At 32.4% G+C, this 10,623-nt stretch overlaps 1 long non-coding RNA gene across 1 annotated transcript in view; it reads left to right on the top strand.

The window, feature by feature from the left end:
• The first annotated feature begins 1,602 nt into the window (after window positions 1-1,602).
• Window positions 1,603-10,623, top strand: part of LOC116423178 — a 36,583-nt gene continuing 27,562 nt past the window's right edge. Inside the window, exon 1 of the long non-coding RNA XR_004233667.1 lies at window positions 1,603-1,658. This is a non-coding gene — a long non-coding RNA (uncharacterized LOC116423178). The remainder of the gene's footprint in view (window positions 1,659-10,623) is intronic.

The raw sequence follows: 10,623 nt of genomic DNA, 5'->3' as shown, positions 1-10,623 counted from the left end.
TCTATAAATATTTGTTGGATTTATATTTGAATTCAGCTCATCAGCTTTTGAATAGTCATCCTATTCCTTTGTCTATTCAATTGTTTGTTGGAATAATTCTTGTTATTTATTCTTAATTGAAATCCTCATTATTACTACTATCAATCAAACAGCATCTATTTGGTATTAAATACTTAACAGTGTCAAATTTGGATGAATGATTCTAATTTATTAGTCAGAAAGAAATTCTTTGTATAAAAATTTTTGTCCTGTAAATTATAAACAACATACAATAAAAGACAACCCTAGATGCCAATCTTTATGTTTGAACTTGATTATGAATTAGGGTGTTTTTCATCTTCAACTTAACATTTAGGTGATAGGTGATTAACAGCACTTGTTATGCTTTTTCTTAACTTATTGTTCCTTTATCAGAGAAATATGTAACAGCAAGAGAATATGGGTTAGTAAGGGGTAAGAAATGACAGGTGTACAGACATATTATACCTGTCCATGTCAGGCAAAAGCAAGGAAGGCCTTCCACACATTGGCTGGATTCTCTATGACAAATTTATGAAAAGATATGGGGAAAAAACACATCCAGGGTAGGCAAGCATAGATGAGTTGGGATCTATATATAAAAAGAACATCCAGATTAATGAGCTCATAGATTCATTTGAGGGTTGAGCATTGATTATTTATGTTGAAGAAAACTAAATATAATACATGGCTTCAAAATAAAATGGGAAAAATCACAATATTTTATCTGTATTAAGTTTCTACTCCCTAATACTTGAAAGAAACTTACATTTGAAACAATTTTGATCCCAAACTCTAACCTAGTAGATTTTATTTTATCAGGTCAGATTTTAAGTTTTAAAGTATTCTCATCTAACCTATGTATGGAACATAAACTTGAAATGAGCTCAGCTGTTCATTACTGATAAACTGCTTTAGACAAAAATCTCTTTCTGCTTTTAGTCTCTGCTATAAACACTGCACTGGGGAGTTGTACTTGGTGATCGCCAGTATCTAGATCTCAAATACTTCTCTGTTTCTATACTGGCTGTAACAACTCTCTTACTCCTCCTTTTTATTCTCTGTATTTTCACCTAAAATTATACTGCCTTAGGGTTTGCACTTTTTTTGGCAAGGCAGTTGGATTAAGTGACTTACCTATGATCACACAGCTAGTAAGTGTTAAGGATTTGAGCCACATTTGAATTCAGTTCCCCCTGACTCCAGGGCCAGTGCTCTATCCACTGTGCAATCTAGCTGCCCCACTACTTTTGTAGTGTTCATAGTAGAGTAGTGTGCCATTTCATATTAGACACTTAATAAGTGTTTTTGATAATAAAATTTGAAAATAAATACAAAGAAGATGAATGATTATAGCCTTGTGTCCTTCTACTTAATTATAAATCTGCTAATCTCTGAAACTTTTTTCTGATTCTCTGTTCCAAGAATAATCCAGTATAAAATTATTCTTTAAGGAATGTTCTTCAGGGTATTTCCAAAAATAGTTGTATGTAATGAATCACAGAACATAGAATCTAATCTTTTTTTTGGTAAATATTTTCAAATATATTATTCTTAGTTTATACATTTCCTTTCCCCCCCTCCAGGGTGAACAGGGACAAAAGGGAGATCCAGGACAAGATGGCATTCATGGAAAAGATGTAAGTCTAACTCCAGATATTTTTATAAATATGATCTGTTTATATTGATATTTGATATGTTTCTAATACCTTTGAGCTTTGGTGACCTAAAGGTCATAAAATTATAGATTAAATATTAGAAAGATTCTAGAGTTTTTCTCATTTGGTCTTTTCCCTGTTTTATAGATGAAGCCCCCCAAAATTAGTTTGCCCATGGTCACACAAGTAAGGAGGCAGACACAAGTTATCCAAATCCTAGTTTAGTGCTCTTAACATTATGAATCAATTATCCAACAATAAATCTAAAGCATGAGGTCAATTATCCATATAATTTAACAAAAGCCCTACTTTGGGAGGAGGTATTTGAATTAGTTACATAATTGTTTCACATTTATTGGTATGATTTGACTTTGGATATTAGGTCTTAAAGTAAACATTACATAAGTGTAATGGCCATATCATATTCCTTTTTGAACTAATGACTTTGAAAATCTAGAGTTAAAATAAAATCAATAATGTGGGTTTTTTTTAACAATTAGAACGCACACAATAAAACAAAGCTTTGATTTACTGACAAGGTATTATTATACAATACAAAAATAAGTTTTCTTTGTAGCCCTTGCTTTTACTTAACATTCTTTAATTAATAAATAAATACCAATCATCCTGATGTATGTCTTGGCACTGGACCAATATGACTCCAGAGGAAAAAATGAGGCTGGTGAGTTTTCATAGACATTCTTCACTTAAATCAATTCACTTTTATGTCATGCCATCACCTCCCTGATATCATGGTCCTCTTCAAGAAGGACAAACAATAACGAGTAAATGATTATTTTGAGAATGTCACTTTCAAGAGTAGAAAAGTTTCTAATAATTGTGAATTCAGTGAAGTAAATTGAAAAAAAAAAAATGATTGCTACTTTGGAACGAGGGTTCCCAAGTTCTAAATCTTGCTTTGTTCTTTATTACTTGTATGACCTTAGGCAAAAAAACTTTAGCCAAAGAAATCCTTTCTATATACCAGATACTACAATCATTGGTACGAATACATAGAGAAAAGTACAATAGTTCCTGTTTATATAAGTTATCTCTAAGGAAAGAGACAGCATTTGTATTTCATATATGTATATATCTATATGAAATATATACATATTTGTATGTATGTATTTGTATAGATATATGTACAGAATATTTGTATAGATATAGAAATATGAATAGATATATACATACATACAATACCCCCAGGGTGAATTGATCTGGAATCCAGCTGTGAACTTTTAGAGCAAGAGGAGTGTAAAATTAGTATTTTGAGATTTTGGAGATGAGTTTCTGACATCCCATGAATCCTCCTTGCTGACTGCTTTGTTAAATTGGTTGCTGGTGAGTTTTACATGTGTTTTTATTCTCTATACATCCTTGAAAAATTTTAAATAATTATTTATTTTGTTCTGAATTTAAGAAATAAAGCAAGCATTTTTGCAACATAGCAGAATAGAAAAAAAAAAAGACAACCATATATGAAATTTCAAATTATTATGTACAATTCACTATTCCTTTTAAATATATAATAAAGTTGTCATATAAGTTTTTTCCTCCTTTTTTTTTCTTCCCTCCTTTCTACTACCCCAGGGATAGTTCCTTCTTGAGCATTATTTCTACCTGCGGATATTGGAATATGATTTTAACAATAGGACACATGTTTAAACCATCTGGTTCTGAGTGTTCCATTGTATCAGATGCTGAAGAGTGACTTTGATGATTCAGATATAGATAGATAGATAGATATTATGTATCTGAGAGTCATCTGCATTGAAATGATAATTGAAACATGAAAGAGAAGAGGGCACTGGACAGGGTTTTAGGTTAGTTATATCCACAGTTAGTGGGCATTAATGCTGAAAAGGGGACTGAGAAACAACAGATATTTCCCTGAGTCTTAATTTATTGATTCATAAAGAGATGTTTAAGGTCTCTTCTATCTTTGAATCTACTATCCTGTGATTGTAAGGTACTCTTGTATAATGTGAGTAAACTAAAAAAAAATGTCTATTCTGAAGAAAGAATAAGAAAAAGATATCTTACAAGTTCACAAAGGCAAAATGGTGCAAAGGAAATGACGTAGGATTTGGCATCAGAGGACCTGGGTGCAGATCTCAACTCTCTTAATGATAGCTTCTTTAATCTTTGGGAAATCACTCAAGCTCAGTGTCCCCATTTTCTAACACAACCACATAGAGTATGGTCATACAAGCATTTCAAGATGATCAAGAAAAGCTTTTTCTTGTTCTTGTTATTCCTTTCTCTATTTCTCTATCTCCTGTACTGATGCCCTCCCATGAAACCACTGGTCACTATATCTTTATTTTAATCTTAATATCCAGGGACATCTATAAAATGAGGGTGGGCTAGATGACCACTAAGATTCCTTCTAGTTCTAAGGCTAAGAGCTTGTACAATTTAGAGGAATAAATTTTTTAAGAGTATGATTTTTAAGAGTATGATTAAATTTTTTAAGAGTATGATTAAAGAAGAAATAAGAATTAGTAGGTAAGAAACTAGGAACACTCACATAAATTTAGCAATTAGGGTAATATTCCATTGCAATTTTGGAGAGATAGTATTATACCATGAAACATTAGAAATTTCAAGATATTCTTTAGAACAGAATTTTTTAATTTTGCACATATGTATGTTTGTGCATATGTGCACTTGTGAGTGATGGACCCCTTTGTCAGGCTTGTGAAATTTATGGACCTTATTGGAATAAAGTTCTTAAATGCATAAGATAAAATATGTGGAATTACAAAATTATGTTGAAATTTAGTTGTCAAAATATATATTTTTGAGATATAAGTTCACAAACCAGAGCTTAATAACTACTGGTTTAAAATACATCAATCAAAAAGTATTTGGGGTGGAAGAGAAAGATGCTGCTATGTTCTTTTTAGATAATGTCAGATGACAAAGTAACTACAAGGTGTTTATCTACTATAAAATTAGATATTTCCTCCATATTTGCTAGAGAACCAGCATGGAAAGCAAAAGCTGTCTGTTTGTGGGCAAGTAAAGGCCTGTGTGTCTTCCAGAAGTGTCAGGGAAACCTAATTCTTAATAAATTTGGTGCTGAGAATAATATATGAAATAATGAGTCAATGCAAAGCTTTATTGCAAACAGTGGAGAGCAGGGAGTAAGGGAGTGAGGAAAAAGGGCCCTCAAATACAACATAGGTATATATACTCATAGAGTATATATACATATATATATACCCATGAGGGCAATATCACTTTGGGGAACACAGAGAGATGGATCCAGCAGGAAGTTGGTCTTTCAAAGTGCTCTTCTGAGGGTGAAGTTCTTATTCTCTGATTTTATGCACTCCCTCCTTAAAGTTGACTGTGTTTCATATAAGGATTCAAGGCAAAATCATATTTTGGGAGTTTATTATCAGAGAGAAGAAACAAAAAATGAACTGATTGCAGACAAAATACCATTTGAGTTACACACCTGTACCTTTGAAAAATATTACTATTAGTATTTTTCCATGAAAATATTTTATAAGCTTATAGTATCACTTAAGGAGAAACTACCATGATGGTGTCAAGACCACCAGGCTTAATCTTATAACAAAGGAGTTTAAATGATTTTTTAATTCAACCCATATATGGCTATTTACCTTTCCAAATAATATTTTGATCAAAGGTTCATCCAACTTCTACTTAATGGGGAACCTTCTATTTCTTGAGGCAGTCTTCTTTGGAGAATGCAAATTATTTTGAAGTTTTTCCCAACATCAAACCTTAATTTGTCTCCATGAAGCTTCTAACCATTGTTGCCAGTCCCACTCTCTGTGACCAAATAGAACATATCTTCCACACCACATCCCTTTTAAACTTTGAAAACAACTGTCCTCCAAGTATTTTCTTCTCTTAAGCTTACATCCACAGTTGTTTCCAAAAAACTCTTAGGACATGGATGCAAGGCCTTTTGACATTTTGGTTATGCTCTTCTGGAAGCTCTCCATCTTGTCAATATCCTTAAAACTTGATACACGGAATTAAATATACTCCAGTTGTGATCTTACAAGGGCTATCCATTTTCTTCCTGAAACCTATACCTGTCCAATGTATCCCAAGTTCACACAAACTTTTTTGATAAACACATCATACTGTTGACTCACATTGAGCTTGAGTCCACTGAAATGCCCAATTCTTTCTCACAGAAATGATTATTTATAAGCCCTACCTTTCCTACACTGTATTTTTGAGGTTGTTTCCAACTATAGGATTTCACATTTACCCATATTGGATATTATGTTAATATGCTCAGTCCAGTGAACTTGGCTATAAAGATCTTTTAAATACTAATTGTGCCATGCAATTCATCAGTTATCTCTTCCAGCTTGATGTCATCTGCAAACATGATGAATATTGTACCATTCATAAAGTTGTTAAACAGCACTAAGGCAAGCAAAAGTGCCCGGGATACCATACTAGAGACCTATCACCAGATTGACATTGAATTATTTTAGAATGTATTTTATTATTAAGGCATTGAATTTTTAATCACTATTCTTTTAATTCCTGCCATTAAACAAGTTCAAAATCCATTTCATTGTAATATTATCTATCCTATATCTCTACATGTCTTCCAGAAAAATATTTTATCAAATAATCTGCTAAAATCTAGATAGGATCTATGCCCTTTTCTTGTTCTACTAGTTTAACAGTACTGTTAAGGGAAGATATAAGCTTAGTGTAGTATGACCTGTTTGTTTTGGGTTTTGGGGGGATTTTTTGCTTTTTTTGCTGAGACAATTAGGGTTAAGTGACTTGCCCAGGGTCACACAGCTAGGAAGTGTTAGTGTCTGAGGCTAGATTTGAACTCAAGTTTTCCTGACGTCAGGGCTAATACTCTATTCACTGAGCCACTTAGTTGCTCCTTATGAACTGTTTTTAAAGAAGTTATGTGGATTCTGTAACCACTGTTTCCTTTGATAGCTGTTTATTATCTTTTTAGTAGAATTTTATATGATTTTCCAGGAATCAAGATTAAATCAACTGGACTATTATTTGCAGACTTTTTTAAATGAGAAAAATATTTTCCCTTCTCTACATCTACAGTATATTTTCCATTCCTCATGATCTTAAAAATATCACTGAAAGTCACCATTCGCATCTGCCAGTTCTTTCAGTCCCCAGGAATTTAGTTCATCTGGGTTACCTGGCAAATGTATCAAGAGCAGAAAGCTACTCAGTTGTTATCTCAATAATTATCTTGAGTATTAACTTTTTTTGGTTATTTTTGTTCTTTTTCAGTGAAAATGTCATTCACTTTGACTGTAAAAGAAGAATTTGAGAATAAATCCTATCTTATCTATTGTTAGTTTTCATCATCCCATCCATTCCCAGTGGCAATCAATTCCATCACATCTTTAAACTTCCTCTTTGGCTTCAACACAGCTTAAAAAACCCTTTTTGCTGGGTTCATATTACACATTTAATATTTCTTACTTGTGTGATTTTAACTTGTCATAATCTCTCTGAGCATCAGTTTCTTCTTTTATAAAATGATGAAATTTGACTAAATCATCTATAAGGTTCCTTCCAGTTCTAAATCTATTATCTACTTTATGTTCCTTAGCTTTCCTTATCAGCATCAGCTCATTCTAAATTTTGGCAAACCAGACTTTTTTTAACAGTAATATGTCCTACTTATATTCATTATCACCTACTTTTTATTCCACATTTGTATGGATCTTTTTTTAAAATCTAAGTTAGTTGGTGATTTCCCTGTGCATTCATTCCCTGTGCAAAAGAAAAATCTTATTTCCCCCTCATTATTTAAATTCTTTCCCTTTCTGCCTTCCACTATGCGATTTTCCCATTACTCCTGGTCTAACTTGCCTTATATAATTTTAGATGATACTAGAAGAAGCTATCCTTCTTCTGAACACTTTAGAATTTGCTTTCTAAAAATCAGAGGTGCTTGCCAGATTGTGCACTTATTCCCTTTTTCTCCATTACAAACTCTAGAAGGGAATGGTCACTTCTTCCTAATGTTCTTATTATGGTACTCCAGCAACCATTTCTTTCCTGTTGGTGTAGATCCTTTTTGTTCCTCCATTCTTTGAATGATGAAATTATCAGGAAAGTAAGTAAGTCAAGAAGGTATTAACTGCCCTACTTTTGCAGAGAGAGTTCCAGCAAATGTGTGGATAATTGGAGTACCTAGTACCTTCTAGATCATAATTGTGTGCCAGTTTTGAAATCTCTTTTCCAAACCCCTTATCTCTTTCAGTTTCTGTTTATTCTATAGTATACTTTGAGGACAAAATCAATTGTTTCTTCCTCCATTTTCTCTCATTCAAATACTCTTTGTTGTGCTTTCCCTATCTCTGCATTCTATGTTTCCTTACCAACAATATACTTCCATCCTCCTTTCAAATCAGGTCTCAGATACTTACTAGACATATGAGTTTGGCCAAGTCATTTTATCTTATTTGGCCCACTTTATTCATCTCTAGAATGAGCTGGAGAAGGAAATGTCAAACCATTCCAGTATCTTTGCCAGGAAAATCCTAAATGTGGTTATGAAGAGTCAGACTTTACTGAAAAATGACTGAACAACATTTAGTCATGGATTTTACTTCTGGCCTCTTTTTTATTTTTTTTCTCCTTTCAACATCTCTGCATATCTCAAATTCTATTTTTGTTATTTAATTTTATCTATCTTCTATGATATTTAGGCAATTTTTCCCCTCTCCAAAATTGTTTTGCTTTTAAGTCCTTTTGAATATTTTTTCAAGACATAAAGAGAATGCATTTCTATTAGTCTTTGTTAGTTATATTGGTTCTGGTAGGGAATCTATTATATCTAGATTTAGAGCCATTGTCCACAAATCCAAAACTTCTGCTTAGATATCACCTTTTTATCCGCTGCTCACTTCCTATTTTGTTTTTCTCTCCTCTGATTCCCTTGTCCTCAGTGGATAGCAGTGAGGAAAACGTAATCTTTGCTATTGTAGCCTTCAGTTTCCTGACCAAGATTTAATCATTTTTGTCAATACTTTTTAGGTTCTTTCTGGCAGTGTTATTTGTACCACTTCTAGTGATGTAAATAATCCAGAAGTGGGTAGCACTTATTATTTTGATAAGTGCTAGGAAGTTCTGATATGCCTTGCATTCATGCTGTCAAAGGACAGCTAGAAGTTCTTTAATGTTATTATCAGGCTGACAAATAGCTGCCTTAGTACTGGTGAGCAGGGAATCATTAACTACCACTATTCTTAACTTCTTTCTCTAACCCTTGCTGCATGTTCTCTCACCTATTAGCTTTTATGGCTTTATTGTGGAATTACTTGGAGTAAAGCAGCTGCTTTCTCTTCGCGGAACAGCTTAGTTCCTGTATCAGTTATGACTATTTTTGTACATCTTTTATCTTTTATACTGGACTATAGATTCATTAAAGACAAAGAAGGTTATTTATATTTGAATCTACCTCAGCATCATCATAGACTCTTTCAAAAAGTCAGTAATCAGTATATCTTTTTTCTCTTTAAATAAATCAAATTTCTATAATTTAGGAAACAATAAGTGATAACAATTCCTAAAGGCAGAATCTCATTGTTCAGCCTTTTTGGCTGAATAAGGTATATTAGATATAGTTTCCACTTTTTTTGTTTTTTTCAAAATGCATTTTAATAGGCATTTGAATATGTCATTAAGTCAACTTTATTGTGGAGTAACATGAAATAAATTATTTCCATCAAAGAAATGTTGAGAAGTCAAAAAAATGAAATCACGCTAGATACAATAATGAATTCCATTTCATTATTAACAGACATCATTGCTTTTCAGAAAATTCAAGTAAGCTGCTATGGATTAAGTTAACTCTACAAATCATCACATTTAGTTTCATTTTTCATATCATTATTAGTCCCTTTAAAATTCATTCATTTGCCCAACTGATGTTTCTGAAATAATCATGTTAATCTGCTGATACCATTTTAATCTATACTACTGAATACAGAAAAATTAAAAATACATGAAATCAAAACTTTCCCCTGGTGGCAGCTGCTATTATATTGCTGTGGAATATTAGTCAAGAGAATTAACCATTTTGAACAAACAGCTTAGATTATTTTCCTATATTCTGATCTTTTAATAAAATATACCACTTTCCCAATCCCAAAAGATTAATATCATATTCTAACTACCATTTAGATTCTAAATAGAATATAACCATTCATTTCTCTATGAGATCACAGTTCTCCTTGACATAAAAAGTTAACTGTTGTGTTGTTTTTTAAGAATCCTCACATATGTAAATTTTATGAAAAAATGTGATTGTAGGTATCTGCTTTTATCAGGAATAAAACTTCTATTTGATTCTAAGTCTGTTCTATTTTCCTTTATACTTTATGATCAGCCCTGTGCTTCTTTCTCACCCTTTTAGCCCTTTCCATATCAACACTCATTAATTACTGATAATACTTATTTGGCATCATAAGAAAGACACAAATAGAAGAGCATTAACAATCTATTTGGGGGGGGGGGAACACTAGAAGGAATAGTGGGTATGGTGCTGGACTTGGATTTTGGAAGACTCATCTTTCTGAGTTAAAAATCTGGCTTCATATATTTAATATCCATGTAATCCTGGACAAGTCACTTATCCCTCTTTGCCTCAATTTGCTTGTCTTTAAAATGAGCTGGAAAATGATGCAAAACAATCAAGTATCCCTGCTAAGAAAACCCCAGATGGAGTCACAAAGAGTCAGACACAAATGAAAAATGACTGAACTACAACTGATCTGTTTCTTAGACCCAATTATAGTGCCCAAATCAATCAATATACTGATAATTATTAAGTATCTATTATGTATCAACACTGTTTTTCTCTATCATAGAAAAAATTGGTCTACAGTTGCTTACTCTAATAGACAAAAAAAGGAAGCACTGACAAATTTAGTTTTCTCTATAA

This window comes from Sarcophilus harrisii, chromosome 4 (genome assembly GCF_902635505.1).
Source record: "Sarcophilus harrisii chromosome 4, mSarHar1.11, whole genome shotgun sequence".
Taxonomy (NCBI): Eukaryota; Metazoa; Chordata; class Mammalia; order Dasyuromorphia; family Dasyuridae; genus Sarcophilus; species Sarcophilus harrisii.
The sequence above is the reverse complement of the archived record's forward strand: the minus strand, read 5'-3'. Positions and strand labels throughout refer to the sequence as shown.